This window comes from Clarias gariepinus, chromosome 20, assembly GCF_024256425.1.
Source record: "Clarias gariepinus isolate MV-2021 ecotype Netherlands chromosome 20, CGAR_prim_01v2, whole genome shotgun sequence".
Classification (NCBI taxonomy): Eukaryota; Metazoa; Chordata; class Actinopteri; order Siluriformes; family Clariidae; genus Clarias; species Clarias gariepinus.
The window spans coordinates 20483894-20501263 of record NC_071119.1 but is presented as its reverse complement, the minus strand read 5'-3'; the positions used below and the strand labels follow the sequence as shown (position 1 = coordinate 20501263).

The 17370-nt window shown below is 40.0% G+C and overlaps 1 protein-coding gene across 10 annotated transcripts in view; it reads right to left on the bottom strand.

The window, feature by feature from the left end:
• The window catches only part of LOC128508646 (receptor-type tyrosine-protein phosphatase delta), a 387353-nt gene that overhangs the window by 245073 nt on the left and 124910 nt on the right, over window positions 1-17370 (bottom strand). For all 10 annotated transcript variants that reach the window (XM_053480054.1, XM_053480055.1, XM_053480056.1 and 7 more), the window contains exon 5: window positions 10290-10409. The gene's annotated coding sequence lies outside the window, so the exon portion shown is untranslated. The remainder of the gene's footprint in view (window positions 1-10289; window positions 10410-17370) is intronic.

Genomic DNA, 17370 nt, shown 5'->3' with positions numbered 1-17370 from the left:
AACATTAACCATTAAACTCCAGTATACACCCAAACACACCAACATTAACCAACGAACTCCAGTATGCACCTACTCACACCAACAGTAATCATTAAACTCCACTTTACACCTACACACACCAACAGTAACCATCTAACTCCAGTATCCCTACACACACCAACAGTAACCATCAAACTCCAGTATACACCCAAACACACCAACATTAACCAAAGAACTCCACTATACACCTACACACACCAACAGTATACCATCATACTCCAGTATCCACCTACTGTACACACCGACATTAACCATAAAACTCCAGTATCCACCTACAGACACAATGACATTAACCATTAAACCCCAACATGCACCTACACACACCATTAATCATCAAAGTTTAGTTTCCACCTACACACACCAACATTAACATCCAGTATCCACCTATACACACCTACCGTAACCATCAAATCCAAGTATCCTCATACACACATCAACATTAACCATCAAACTACACACACACTGACATTAACTATTAAACTCCAGTATCCACACACACACACACACACACACACACACACACACACACACTTTACTTTAACCTTCTTCACCTTCCATCTTTTCTAATGTATTTAACTACTCTGTCTCTCTCTCTTTCTGTCTGTCCATGTGTGCAAAAGGAAAAAAATGTAACCTCAGCACATCCAGGGCAGCCGGATGGAGCGATAACCATAAAAATGTCACCAAAAGGCTTGCTGCCATTTGCATGCAGATTGGATTCGCCAGATTTACGCAAAGGTCGTGCGGAGAAGGTGAGGGTTTGTGAGGTGTGACCGGACAACGAGCCACAATGGCTACAGTCACTATGCTCTGTCGAGCTTGACACTACCATCATCACAGAAACAGCACGATACGGAGGTTATTGATGAGAACGTCGGCTGGGAACATCGATTGTTTTGATAGGATTGGACGCATGGACACGTCTGAATGAGTTTCCATGGACTGAGAAAATATGGAGGGCATTAAAATCAAATGCGTAGACCACTTCCTCAGTGGTCACCTAGTGGTATACTTTACTCTTGTGTATTACATAATAAAAAAAAGAAGTCAGTGAAATCCTTTAACATGCAAGTATGAAAGAAATAATTAATATATGTACGTTGTACATGCAGAGGGCTTCCTGCAAAGCATCATGGGCCAACCACAGGTGTGGAAAATGAAAGGAATCCAAGAGCTACAGTAGGTGGGTAAAAAGGATATCCATAGACGCAATACCAATACTTGTACATCAAACATCCCTTATGTAAATATACCAGATTATTGTCTGATTTCATGCTAATAAAGATCCCCAGCTCAAGCGCATAAACTCGGTCTAGACTGGTATGGATTTATGGGCGAACCTGAAGCCTGAGCTGCCGTCCTGCTTTCTGTTTACTAAGCCTAAGCCCTTGAGCAAAGCCCTAAGGCACCCCTAAGTCTGGTCTTGTGCTTTGACCCTCTATTTCCTTTCAAGTGTAAGAATGGACTTTGGAATTAAAGGAGATGAAAAATGTCTATGTGGCAAAACACTGGGCTGTAAAGACTCCATTCAAATATTATTTTTGTCATCTTGCCACAATGTCAGGAATTGAGCCAAATTCCTAATCATACTTGTAGAAGCTTTCTGCCACGTTTGCCATTTTACGAATCAGGAAGCATGAATGGAAGAAGTCATTTCTCAAAACTTCCACTGATTAAAGAAAGATATATAAGTGGCCAAATGATTAAATATATCCATTAGTACGAGGGGCATTCAAGTCAAACCAGGGCTTTTGATTGTACGGACTAACAGAACACAGCTTTGGGAGTAAAAACTATTACGCTAATGCACCTTTCCCAGCGTTTTACTAGTGCTTGGATATTATCTCGGTATGCCAGAGCCATGATCGGACTGCCTCCGCCACGTCTGAACAGGAACTCCCTTAACATGCCAAACATGGAAATGCCTTGGCGTGAGGTCAGGACTGTCCGAGGGATGTGCTAATAACTCCCAGCGTGTTCCTTTAATGTACAAGTGGTGTTGGTAATTGATTGTGTCTACAGTTCCCACAGACAGATGCGTCTCTTAGGCAAATTGGTAACAAGTTATCTGGCGATTTTCAAGGATCAGGCGTTCTCACTCGCTGAATGTTCACTGGGATGACCCCAGTGGGCTCCAAGCCACCTCGGCCGGGATCGCCATTCACGGATGTACGTCTTTCTTTAAACCGTGTCCACAATTCAAACGTTTTAGTGCCCCAAAGAGTCGCATCACTGTAGTCTTCTGAAAATCACACTTCATTCACCGAAACTTTCATCAAGTCCCCGTCTGACTTAAACGCTCCTCGTATACTGTATTAGGTAGCAAACTGGATAGCACCGTCGTTTCACACGTTGAGGGTTGGGAGTTTGAGTCTCTCGCCTGGTCTGTGTGTATGGAGTTTACATGTTCTTCCTGTGCTTGGTGGGTTTCCTTTGGGTACTCCGGTTTCCTGCTACAGTCCAAAGGCTTGTAGGTGATTGGTGTTTTCCAAATACAGTTCTTTCAAATTTCCCAATACAGGGTGTATCCTGCGTTGTGCCATAAGTAGCCCCTGTTATCCTACACAGAATGAGCGGTAAAGCTGAAGGTGAAAGTAAAGGTAAAGCTGAATCCATCTATCTATCTGGCAACCCCTGTAGTCCAACCATCGGTGGTCATCGTTGTATTTATTCCCACTTTTACAACCGTGGTAGGACCTCCGTTCAAGATTTACACAGTAGGAGCAATTTGGGACCACCAATTAACCTGATCTGCACGTCTTCGGACTGTGGGAGGAAACTGATGTACCCGAAGTAAACCCAACAAGCACTAAGAGAACATGCAAACTCCATGCACACAGACATGGAGGCAGGAATCAAACCCGGACCCTGAAGGTGCAAGGCCACAATGCTAACCAAAAAAGACTACTCTAGGATTTTCATTGTATTCTAGCAATAATGTGGGTTTTTTTTTTCCCCTCTTCATCAGATTATCAGATATTTCTATTAGGAACGTCACGCAGTGAAGACAGAATTACGTTTCCTTTCAAGTCAAGCTGGAGAATCAAGTGCTCATCCAAACATCTGTCTCTGGAATCGATTAATGCCTTGTCTAATCAAGGAGGCAGAAAAAAAAAGCTACAATTTATTTAATCTGGCACATGCCGTTTATGGAAATAAGATGTTCCTCCAATCGGAGAGATGGCTTTACAAACAGGGTGCGTTGTTGCTCGTAAATTAACTGTTCAACAAACATGAATTTCCATATCCTATGTGATTTCATGTTTGAAAAGAGGAACATGTGTTTAATTAATTTGACTGTGGAATCGTATTGGATGGCTGGGAATTGACTGTTTTGCATTCTTTTATGTAATTAATTGGACTGTACAATTAATATTTGCTGAAAGCTTCCCCTGGAGAAACTTGTACCATACAGGGTGGAGGATTTCGGACTTTCTCCTATGCGCGGCATGTCGAACTCATTACTCGCTGTTACAGTCAAGAGCGAATAAATTGCAACACATTCATTTTTGTGTTTTTCCAACAAGCTTGGACTGTTTTAGGTTTAAAGATTGTTTTAATTACTCACCATCTACAGTATACCGCCTTGTTCTGTATACTGTACATGGATGTGGGGGGCCTGGAGCCTATCCCAGGGCAAGGGGTGGGGTACACCCAGGACAGGGTGCCAGTCCATCACAGGGCACACACACTTATTCACATACTATGGGTCATTTGGGAACGCCAATTAGTCTAGTACCCAGAGGAAACCCACCAAGCATGGACACAGACCAGAGGCGGGAATCGAACACGGATCCTGGAGGCCGGAGGCGACAGTGCTAACCCCGACGCCACCGTACCGCTAAAATTGTTTTAATCTCTTGCAAATCTCCAATATCTGTTTGAAATGAAAACAACGAGACAATCCAAAATTGGTTTGGAAAGCAAACTCGGACATGAGAAAGGAAAACTCGGAAATCCAACTCAAGAAGGTTCAGGGTCAGACTCTACAGTATAACTGTGGAAATGTAAGGTTCTCAGAAGTATAGTAAGACACCTAAACATGTGTGTGTGTGTGTGTGTGTGTGTGTCTGTGACAGCACCCCTTCTCGTCGGCACACCCTACACCTCCTCATCATTCCTATTCTTGGTTGTGAATAGCAGTCTGATTTGCTCGTCTGGACGCTGTGTGTAAACACACACTGAGCATGCTCAGACGAGGAGATCCAATTGACATAATGATGCAGCTTTATTTTTAGCTCCTAACAAGTGGGAAGGATGCTTGTTCACTCGGAAGGGGTCTTTTATGAAATAAAGAAAAAAAAGAAAAAAAAATTTTTTTTCGAATGAGCTGGTAAAATTAATAATAATAATAATAATAATAATATTATTAATAAAAATTTTTGGTCTGTCTGGTCCGGATTGTGAATGTTTTGTAAGGCCTAGAGAAGTCGTGCATCATCAGGTGAGAGAGAGGTCATATGATCGTTAAACCCGGGTGATGATGCGTATAACGAAGCGGTGATCGACACCCTTGAGGAACTTCCGTAGAGGAAGTGAAGTGGTTCGAATGGATCTCTCCGGGCACCGTGGTGGCATTGATCGTGTAACTGACAGGTCAGAGACGAGTTCCTGATGCTTGAGTCAGCAAAAGTGAGATAGGAATCTGGTGATTTCGCACTATCAAAAAAACAGCTGACGGAAGGGGCGAGAAGGTCGAGGCGCCGGAGGACAACCATTTTCACCTGGATGTTTTTTTTTCTTTGACAACAAACCTACACTTTTATGTTGAGGCCTGGGGGATAAAAATCATTAATGAGGATGAACGGCTGAGGAAGCAACAGTGTCTCTCAGGTAGAACCTTGAAAGAGAGAGAACGAGAGATATGATGTCATAGAAATAGGAGGGTTTTTTTTGTTAAGTGCAATCGCAAAAACAGATTATCCATCTCTCTCTCTCTCTCTTTCCATTAATTCAATTCGACGACGTTTCCTAAAACACGACCCTTCCAGCAGTTACGTAATTACCAAATCATTGCGAAGATTAACACACTAAACAAACATTATCTGTACCTGCAATACCAAGTGCAAGTTTTCCATTGAGATAGAAGAGTCAGATGAGACTGACCTGGTGACGTCACTGCCATCTGCTGTCTAAAAGTGGTATAACAGGCATTTCTTTTTTAACATGCATTCAATTACTAGTGTGGGCTTTTAATGTCCCAAAGTGGTGACGTCATTCCTCTCAGTTTAGCCAGGAAAAAAAACATAGTCAAAATTAAAGAAATAAAACATATTTATTATATTATAAGTTATAATAATAATAATAATAATAATAATTAAAGTGTGTTTATGTAATATGCTCAGGATTTCTTTTTTTATAGAAGTCGATCTTAGTTAAAGTATTTGAAACAAACGAAACTAAATAAAAATTAATAGTAGTCAAAGGAAGATTTTACTGTAGCTAACCAAAGAAGGATTCAGTAATAAAACCAGAGAGAGAAAGAGAGAGAGAGAGAGAGAGAGAGATTCTAGTACAGATGAAATCTTCCTGAACGACTGATTTTGTTTCGAGGGTTTATGCTGCCATCTCGTGGACAAAATTGTAAACACAGTTGTAAAGGCACAATGAAGCACTGAGGTCTTACACAGACTTGTAGGAAAAGAAAAAAAGAATAAGCAGATAAGACAAAGAAAAGACAAACAAATAAATGAAAAAGAAAGCAATAATTAATGAATGAAATATTTAAAGAACAATAAACAATTAAGAGTGGGAGAAAAAGAAAGACAAACAAAGCAACCAAGAATAAAAAGAAAGGAGAAAGAAAGAAATTAGAAATGAAAAAAAAAGGGAAGCAAAAAATAGGGAAAGAAAATAACCAGAACAAAAAGGAATGACAATGAAAGACACAAAGGATGAAAGGAAAGATGTAAAATAATTGAGAGAGGGAAAATAATGAAAAAACAAACAAACAATGTACATTAGTGTGAGAGAAAAAGACAAACAAAAACAACAATAGAAAGAAAAAACTGAAATTCTGAAAAGGAAAAAAAAAATTTTGACTGAAAGAATGTGGAAAAGAAAAAGAAAAAATGGAGAAAAGAACAAGGAAAAATGAGAATGAAAGGAAAACCATAAATGGAAAGAAAGAAAGTAAGAAAGAAAGCCTATTAAGAGTGAGAAAAAAGGAAAGAAAAAAAGAAGAGTGATGAAAGAGCAGAGAAAAACGATAAAAGAAAGAAATGGAAAATAATTAAGGGAAGAAAAAATTAAAGAAAAAAGAGAATAAAAAATAATTGGTTAAAAAGAAAAAACAAAGAATTAAATTTTTGAAGAAAGAGTGAGAAGGAAGGAAAAGAAAGATAATGAAGGGATAGATAGATAGATAGATAGATAGATAGATAGATAGATAGATAGATAGAATTAAAACTTTGGAATCTCTGTTAGACTAATTTTCTCAGGTAATGACATCATCGTTTTAATTATGTTATTTAATTAGCTGATAACGTGGCTAATCTTGAGCAGTGTGTGTGTGTTCGTGTGTGTGTGTGTGTTTACATCACTCACATCTCTCAGGGGTGTATAAAAGCAACACTGTGTTTTTAACCCTGTGAAATCGTGTCAGTGTGTAGAAACACAAGAACTGTTCATGCATTATACACTGTGTTTTGCAAAAGTATTCACCCCCTCCTGTTTTGTTGCATTACAACTGAGAATTAGAATGGATTCCGGGCATTTTTACCATTCAATGAACACAACATGCCCACCATTTGAATGTGGCAACCAATAATTAACACTAAAATGGTGTGCATAAGTATTGACCCCCCCCTTTCCAATACTTTGTAGAGCCATGTTTTGCTGTGATTGGAGATGAAAGACACTTGGAGTATGTCTCTACTGGCTTATCACACATAGACATAGTCACTGGGATTTTGGCCATTCTTTAAGACAAACCTGCTCCAGTTACAGTTCTTGTTAAACCAACCATTTTCTAGTCATGCCACACATTTTCACCAGGACTGAGGTCTGGGTTTTGGCCCGGGTCTGGGTCAGTGCAACTTGCTTGATGACTTCCCTTTAAACCACTCCAGTATAGAGTTATCATTATGTTTAGGGTCGTTATCCTGCTGGAAAGTAAATCTCCACGCCAGTCTCAATTCTCTGGCAGACTGAAACTGATTTGATCTACAAAACACCCTCTATTTAGTGCCATCCATCATTCCTTCAATCTTGAGCAGTTCTACAGTACCAAACATTCTTCTAATGTTCCCTTTAAACAGTGTCTTGTTTTTTCTGGCCACTCATCCATAAAGCACGTCTCTGTGGAGTGTGCAGCTTCATACGCTCCTCCGGACAGATGGCACTGATGTGGATCTTAGCAGCATCATGTTGACTCTGATAAACTCCTCTTTGCCCAGTGAGTGAGGTTTAAATGTTGATCTTCTCCTGTCAGGTTTGTAGTGGTGGTGTTTTCTTTCCATACGGTTCTAATGGATGTAATGGTGCTCTGTGGGATGTTTAAAGTTAGGGATGTCTCTTTTTAAACCCAACCCTGATCTGTCTAATTCTACTTTTATAAAACTTTGTCTTTGCCCTGTGTGGACATCATGGCCACGGACCTGTGGCTTCAGAGCGGGAGCATTTACTGTATACTAACATCATGTGACAGATCATGTTAACACATTGATGACATTCAGGTGAACCTTAATGAGGATTATGTGATTTCTGAAGATAATTGTGGGAAGCAAGTCTTATTTTAGGGTGTGAATACATATGCACTCACAATTTTATAATTTCTTTTTTATTGCACTTTTACACTTAAATGTTTTTTTTTAATGTTTAATATAGATGCCTTAATAATAATAATAATAATAATAATAATAATAATAATAATAAGACTTCTATTCTATTATTCTTTCTAAATGACTAAATAAATTAGTACATAAACTCACTAAATAAATAAATAAACAAATAAATAAATAAATAAATAATGTAACACAAGTGTGGAAATTAAATAAAATGCAACTAAAAATGTAATTAATTAGATAGATAGATAGATAGATAGATAGATAGATAGATAGATCTAAACAATTACAGCGAAACAAACAACAAAAAAATGAAATAAATGAACGAATGCATTTTTACCCAGAAATAAAAATCTGACTTTTCTGCCTAATAGATGGATAGAACTAAACAATTACAAAACAAACCAACAAATAAATGCATAAATAAATACTTGCATGAATGAATGAATGAATGAATAAATAAATAAATAAATAAATAACAGAATATATTATTTTTACCCAATTTCATTTTTAGATAGATAGATCGATAGATAGAACTAAACAACTACAAAGCAAACAAACCAATAAATAAATAAATAAATAAATGAATAAATAAATAAATAAATAAATAAATGGATTTTTACCCAAATGCTTTTCAGAAATATAGATAGATAGAACTAAACAATTACAAAACAAACAAACATGAAAGAAATTAGTCACTAGATAAATGTATAGATAAATAGACATAAATACAGTAAATAAATAAAAACATTTTTATGCAGAAATTTAAATGACATCTCAGCTTGTTCATCCATCAATCAATTAATTTGCGTATCTTTCATTTAATCATGTGCTCTTCCTAATAAGCTGACATATGCAAAATACTACTACTACTACTAATAATAATAGTAATGAATCATTGTACTGTTATTTTTATCTGACATAAAGGCTTTTATTTTCTTTTTTAATCAGTAAGCATGTAGTATGTGCTACTCTTTTCCAGATTAAGAGAACATGAACCCGGCTGGAGATGTTCTTGACTTGCTCTGATGTAAATCAGCGTTTTTGCGCGGTGCTGTAGAACGTCCTAATCAGAATGGATGAAGCGCTCCGGCGGCTCGGCTGATGGATGGAGTTTTGCAGCGGCAGAAGGTCAGAGTGTTGATGAGAACGAGTTACAGATCAGCGCTTTATCAACACCCGGTGCAATGAAACGACTCGGGACCGGAAACCGTTACACACGCCGTCATGATCCTGCTCCACAGTAAACACTTCCTGCATCCTGGACTTCAGTATGAAGCGATGTGTGAGTCAGAGAGAGTGTGTGGAGTGAAAAAACACTTATGCAACAGATACCTACATGATAAAGTGCTTAAAAGCAGTGGGTTTAAATATAATTACAGAGCAAGCCGTGTGTTAATTGTCGCAACAGATATAATGAGAAATGAAATAACAAGAAAGTGCTTTATTGTAATTCTCCTGTAGCTGTCTAGACTTGAGCCGACATCGGATTTTATTTTGCATGTTTGTTCTGTGGAGGCCTTAGAGGTTAGCACTATCGCCTCGCACCTTCAGGGTCAGGGTTCGATTCCCGCCATGGGGGCCATGGGCATGGAGGTTGCATGTTCTCTCTGTGTTTGGTGGGTTTCCTCCCACAGTTCAAATACTGTGATTGGCGTTCCCAAATTTCCCCTAGTGTGAGATTGAGAGTGTGTGTGTGTGTGTAGGCTCCAGGCCCCCTGTGACAGAATCAAGTGTGTGAGTGTTTGCTCTGCATTTTGTTTTCCATTTAATACACCAAAAAGTGTACACCATTTACTCTCTCTCTCTCTCTCTCTCTCTCTCTCTGTGTATTAGAATAGATAATTAGTTTAATTACGATCAGATGTAATGAGCCCTATTCAGCCGTATTGAAGAACGGTTCAAGGTGGCGCAGAGGCGTCGATATTTTTTTTCCTCTTTCCTGCTGAGAAATCAATGAGCTCATTCGGAATCAAATGGAGCTTGAAATTCAAGAGCTGGAGAGAAAAACTGGCAATGCTCGGACCAAAAAAAAATGCAACAACATCAACAAAAACAACAAACAGCTTGATTATTGCTGCTGTTTTCTAATGGGGGAAAAAGCCGTTTTAATATTCACCCGCTACCTGCAAGACACTAATCTGCGTACCGCACGAAAGAGCCGAGGGCTCAGATGGGATTTTGGTGCTTTTAGTACCATTTGGCACTAAAGTATAAAGTGTTACTGGATGTAAAAAAAACCCGAGACACAGCACACCCAGTGTACACATGGGGAATTACACCGTAAGGTCACTCACCTTGACTTTCTGCTACAAAAAAAAGCATTTAACGCCGGGCGTAATTCCCGGCAAACTAGATAACGCGCCGATAAAGTTTAACGAGTCGAACAGCAAGGCTTTTGGATCAAACCGAAGAGAGAAGATCTTTATCTAAATGAGAGAGTGAATTACAGTAACGTTCACTCACCCATAGTGGAGACTCTTCGGCTGGGGTCACGCTTGTGTCATGGTGACAGTAAACCTTTAGACATGCGCACTTCTTACACTACATCTACCCCCAAGAGGGTGCGAATAGCAATGAGACCACCTAAGAAAAAGAAAGAGAGAGAGAGAGCATTAATCTTCAACTTTTAATTAAAGCATGATGTTGTCTTAATTAGTTCATTTAGTCCTTTCTGTTAATGAAGTGTCAATAATTGATGAAAAGGATAATAATAATAATAATAAGAAGAAGAAGATTATTTACTAAACAACATTTTAATAGCATGTAGCATAAAATGTTTACATAAATATACACTCACCTAAAGGATTATTAGGAACACCATACTAATACAGTGTTTGACCCCCTTTCGCCTTCAGAACTGCCATAATTCTATGTGGCATTGATTCAACAAGGTGCTAAAAGCATTCTTTAAAAAATGTTGGCCCATATTGATAGGATAGCATCTTGCAGTTGATGGAGATTTGTGTGTTGCACATCCAGGGCATGAAGCTCCCGTTCCACCACATCCCAAAGATGCTCTATTGGGTTGAGATCTGGTGACTGTGGGGGCTATTTTAGTACAGTGAACTCATTGTCATGTCCAAGAAACCAATTTGAAATGATTCGAGCTTTGTGACATGGTGCATTATCCTGCTGGAAGTAGCCATCAGAGGATGGGTACATGGTGATCATAAAGCGATGGACATGGTCAGAAACAATGCTCAGGTAGCCTGTGGCATTTAAACAATGCCCAATTGGCACTAAGGGGCCTAAAGTGTGCCAAGAAAACATCCCTCACACCATTACACCACCACCAGCCTGCACAGTGGTAACAAGGCATGGAGGATCCATGTTCTCATTCTGTTTACGCCAAATTCTGACTCTACCATTTGAACATCTCAACAGAAATCGAATCTCATCAGACCAGGCAACATTTTTCCAACTGTCCAATTTTAGTGAGCTTAATTGTAGCCTCTTTTTCCTATTTGTAGTAGAGATGAGTGGTACCCAGTGGGGTCTTCTGCTGTTGTAGCCCATCCGCCTCAAGGTTGTGCGTGTTGTGGCTTCACAAATGCTTTGCTGCATACCTCGGTTGTAACGAGTGGTTATTTCAGTCAAAGTTGCTCTTCTATCAGCTTAAATCAGTCGGCCCATTCTCCTCTGACCTCTAGCATCAACAAGGCATTTTCGCCCACAGGACTGCCGCATACTGGATGTTTTTCCCTTTTCACACCATTCTTTGTACTGTAAACCCTAGAAATGGTTGTGTGTGAAAATCCTAGTAACTGAGCATTTACATTCAGGCATTTAAAATGTAAGTCGACCTTATCCAGAGCGACTTACATTTTTAAATATAATTATATATCTGAGCAGTTGAGAGTTAAGGGCGATGCTTAAAGGCCCAACAGGGACAACTTGGTGGTTGCAAGAGTTTGAACCTGGGATCTTCCGAACCGTAGTCCAATGCCTTAACTAATAAGAGCTACCCCTGACTTTTCCAGTCCAACTGTCAGTTTACACCTTAATCCAGACCTCAACCGATCCAAAATGGAATTTAGATATTACTGTTGGTTTTTCTGGCGAGACGTAACCTAGTGGTTAGCACTGTTGCCTTGCACCTGCAAGTCTCGGGTTGATCCCCGCCTCGAGGTCTGTGTGCATGTTCTCCTTGTGCTTAATGGGTTTCTTCAGGGTACTCTGGTTTCCAAAGACATGCAGATTAGCTAATTGCCATTCCCAAATAGCCTGTATTGTACGTGCCCTGTGATGATTTGTACCCCTGTCCAGGGTGTCCCTCACCTTGTGCCCTAAGTCTCCTGGGAAAAGCTTCAGCCCCTCATACTACGATACTATGATCTCTGCAAGAGAACATGCTGTTAAGGGATGTGATTGCACTTGCATAGCAATGAGAACAAGAAACATCATGTAACAGTACAGTAACTAGAAAGCTAAGATGTCCCTCATGGTAACATTCATTAATTTATTCATCTCTGTACCACTTATCCTGTACAGGGTTGTGGGGGAGCTGAAGCCTATCCCAGGAGACATCGGGCAAGGGGAGGGGTACACGGTGGACGGAATGCCAATCCATCACAGGGCAAACTACTGGCAATTTGGGAACACTAATTAGCCTAATCTGTGTGTCATTGGACTGTTGGGTGGAAACCGAAGTACGCTGAGGAAACCCACCAAGCACAAGGAGAACATGCACACAGAACCAAGGTGGGAATCAAATGGTCGACCCTGAAAGTGGCAGTGCTAACCACTAAGACGCCCTTTCACAGCACGCCAGGTTACACCCACCTGTCAAACCAAGCCATGATCTTCCACAACTCCATTCCATACTCCAGGTCACTGTTTCAATTTTGCTGGCTCATTAACTGGCTTGAGGACACCTGTTACTCATTTTATTCATTCCTCTGCTCTATTTTACTCGCTTATGAATAACCACCTGTTGCCAGATTATTGTGTGCCTTAATGCCTAATTCTCCAGCCTTTTACCTGTCTTGCAACTTGGATCTCAACTCACGCTTTGTTTTACGGATCACGCTTTTTGCTTCACATCTTGGATTGTCATTTGTTGGGATTTGTGGATAACGGCCCTCACTCTTGCATCTCGACCACAAATCCGGATTACGGACTCTGTTGTCTTTTTAGCTTTGACCCATGCACGCTCACCACCATGACTCATCTCCACAAAGCGCGCACAGCACCCCTGCTTTGCAACCTGGTTGATGCATGCCTTATCTTCACAAGGCAATCGGCACATTCAACAACACGTGCTCTGCACTTGAATCCACTACGCCCCCCCAGACCGTAACACGCCCATGGAAATATTTCAAAGAAAATGAAACAACATTCCAACATGAGGAGAAGCGTGGACATGAGATATACATGCTGTATGTGGGAAGCTGTTGGGTCCGTCCCAATCTCCTATCTGAACTCTAAACCCGGTTAAAAAGTTACTAAATTCTAACTTCGCGAAATCAACATTGTCCAGACTGGAGATCATCGTAACATCATTACAACTATATTCCAATGCTCATCCAGGCCTCCTGCTGGGGGACGTGATCAGATGGAAAGCATGCTAGAATTCACATTGCTTTGTCATGAGCTGCAACTCGAACTAAAATCTCTGACATTAGCTTCAAAAGGGTTTACCAAATCCAGATAACAGCTACAAAAAATAGACTTTCTGAAAAATCTGAAGGTTTTTAAAATGAGGTTGTAGACTGGTTTGTTTTTAGCAGTGGTAGATTCCCAGGGATGCTTTTTCTTCTTCTTTTTGGAAATACACTAATGCACTCCCATGTAAAATCAACATTGCCAGGACTGAACATCATCGTAACATCATTAAAACTATCTTACAATGCTCATCCAGGCTTCCTCCTGGGGATGTTTTTTTTTTGTTTTTTTGGAAATACACTAATGCACTCCCATGTAACACCCAATAACTTTTTTTTAAATATCAGCACACAAAATTCATTTTTAATAATTTCCAATATTGATTTCCAAATCGTGGAATAAAACAAAAGAGGAGATTATGAGCATATCATGATATTTAAGAAATATCATCGGGTTAGCGTTATTGATCACGCACTCAGACTTTGAAACCATGCTCTACTTTCCACTTCATCTGCAAGTTCTATTACACATCCTTGCAAGTTTTATTAAATATAAAAATAATCACACTCTAGATCGATACTCTCAATCTGAGGTGCTTGATTAAGTGGTAGAAAGAGTTTATCATCTCGCTGTACCCTTTCCTGTTTGCAGTTCACACTCATTTTTTAGATCTTCAGGGTTTGAGCATAAGCTCTGAACAAACACAGATTACAGCACTGTGGTCCTCTGTGACCTCATAAATTGTTAGCACACACCACACAACAAAATATTGATGTCTTTTGGTGAGCTATAATACATAGTAAATATGTACTGTACACATGCAGTGAGATGTTCCTTTTTCAGTTTCTTCGTGTAGTTCTCCGTGCTATTAATTCAGTTTTCCGTAAAGAACCTTTGAGGCAGCTGCTTTGCTTTTGGTAAATCCTTTATACAGTTTAACTATTCACTATATAGCATAAAACTCACTCATCTGTATACAGGGTCATGGGGGGGCCTGGAGACTGTTTCAGGAGACTTAGGGTACGAGCCAGGGTACATTCTGGACAGGGTGCCAATCCATCGCAGGGCACACACACACACTTTTTTACACACTACAGGCAATTTGGGAAACCCAATTAGCTGAATATGCATATCTTTGGACTGTGGGAGGAAACTGGAGTACCTGGAGGAAACCCACCAAGCATGGGGAGAACATGCAAACTCCATGCACACAGACCCAAAGCGGGAATAGAACCCAGACACTGCAGGTGCAAGATGACAGTGCTAACCACTAAAGCCACCATGCCGCCTTTTTACAGTGTTCTAACAAGACGATCACATAGTAAAAGCTTCTATTTAAACATAATACTATAGCCATCATGGTGGAGTTATTCTTTAAGAGCTAAAATATTAAGTAAAACATCATTTCCATATAGACGTCAAATCATCCCTGGCACTTAAAAAAAAAACGTTCCTACAGTAGGTCTATATTTAAAAGCTCTCTAATTGTATTTTTTTATGCAAATGGTATCATTTATCCATCAAATATGAGATTTGCTCGCCCACAGAGAGCGTTTCAGCCAGACGCTCCAACACTGGGGTTGTGACAGCTCTAACTTAATGTTATCAGACCATGTCTCGGGGAGATTCTTAGATTTGTGCCTACCTAGTTAGCACAGCAGAGTCGTCTGCTCTCTAACAGCCAGTGCTTTTCTAACTATACTACAAGAACCATCCGTTTATTATGAATGTCGCATGACATGTGGCAGGAGATCAATGCATTAAATTATTAATTATACAGCAGGCACAGCTTCTGGACTGTTTAATATTGCCAAAAGTTTTAAAAAATAAGCATCAACCGGTCTTGATACGAGCATCAGCTCTCCAGAAGTCTGTAAGTCTGTTTCCACTATAGCCTCAGACTACTCCACTCGGCTCTCAGCAGTGGATCCTGTCCTGATCAGCCCAGCTTTTCTTTTCACTAAAGCTGCAAAGAGTAGTTATGTAAGAACTGCTCATTCTTCTTCAGCCTCAAGATCATTCTGCTTTTTCCTGTGTTTTTTTCTACCATTCTGTGTAAACTTTCAAGACGGTATGAAAATCCCAGAAGATTAGCAGTTATTGAAGTACCAATCTGGCACCTAGAACTGTGCCGTGGAGATTACTTTTCCTCCCCTGTGTTTGACACTGAAGATCGCAAGTTCTTGACATGTATCTGTGCGATTTTATGCATTACCCTGCTGCTGTACAGTACAATTGTATGAATGACATAAGTGAGTAGGTACTCCTAATAAAGTGGTCGAGTGTATCAAGACGTGTTCTGATATAAAGCACGGGAAGCATAATAATGAAAAAAAAAAAAAAAAATCCAAAACTTCATATTAAACAGTCTGTCTGTTTGTCAGTCAACCTGTCATGGATTACTGAATGCAAATAGGAGCTTAGCAGGGACTTGGCATTGGAGAAGGGCTGGAAATTATTGTTGGCTTTCGGACGAAGTGTCTGCTACGTTGGCTTCTAAAAAGAGCCTGATTGGACAAGTCATGGGTTTGTGGTGTTGGAGCAGGGCATGATTGTGCCAGAGCAGGGCCTGGCTGGGACAGGAGTCGGTAGACCACCTGGTTTGACGTCCACACAGATGGACTTGAGTTTGCCAAGTTGGCTGCTGCAAAGAAGGAAGGTCTCCTGGTTGACATCCCCAAGAACCTGTGCTGGAAATGGTGCTGTAGTGATAGTAGACCACCTGACTGACCTTTACATTACACTGTAAAGGAAGTGATTGCATTGAGATAAATTGTGCGGTTTTGTGGAGATCGCTATGTTGACCTCCACAGGGTGCTGTGCTGTTCATAAAGTATGGCTGTGGAGTTCACCGTGTTAACCTCTACAGAAAGCTGACCTCAAAGCACCGCTCACCCCCAAAATGGGTAGCTTGGGTAGAATTTATTTGAGCAGGCAGATAAACTCCACTAGGTTCTCATGGCTTGAGTCTCCCTGGGCTGGAGCAGGACATAAAACAAATCCTATGCATTTCCTTTGGCCTCGGATCCATAAGGCTTAACCAGTAGAACCAGCACAGTTGCAGAAATCTCCATCATACCGGGCTTACACCATTTGTTAAGGATAGCAGAGTGTGTTGATGCTCTCCCTGGGCTTTACTGCTCCATCTATAAATGTGTCTTATGCTCTGTCATGATTTGAATGAATCAGGGATGCAGGTGCATGCATGGATTTATTAATCATATTGAAGCAATTAAACAAATCTCAAAATAAGAATATGGCACAGGAGTAGGACCTATGATTTTGATTTTCAGCATTAGCCTTAATGTTAGAAAAAAAGTGAATACATAATAAATTAAAGTTTACTATTGTGATAAAGATGCATTGTTGTGCCATATGTTTAAATAAAGCTCTGAAATATTAATGACATGATCATAAGCCTCACTGATCTGTAGTTAATTCTACAGTTAAAACGCATTTCCAATGATTCCAGCTTTTGCCGAGTTTAGACTTCAAAGCCCAACGTAAATCGAGTCTGTTGTTAAGAGAAAAGAAGAATCATTCACCGCCTCGTAACAACACATGAATAGATTAGAATATGATTTGCATAATTTGTACTTATATTCGTGACTGGAGCTCTTTGATCGAAAGACAAGCACTGTGTTAATGCGCTAGCTAGCTTTCCAAGCTCCTGCTATTTCGAATAAACGAGTCGAGCTCTGAGAGAGAAAGCTAATAAATCGCGTGCAAGTTCAAGCACGAATAAATTTCTTTTAAGATAAACATCGGCCCGGACTGATCTGATGGAGTTGTGTGCTCAGGCCTGCACCTCGTGGTTTAAGGTCAACATTAAATAACATTTGAAGCAAGTGGTTCAGGTTCTGTCATTTGACATTTGCGTGTAATTTAGTTAAATTAAAAGTCTGTGCTTTGCTGACATTTACTGCCTCTGCAACATGCA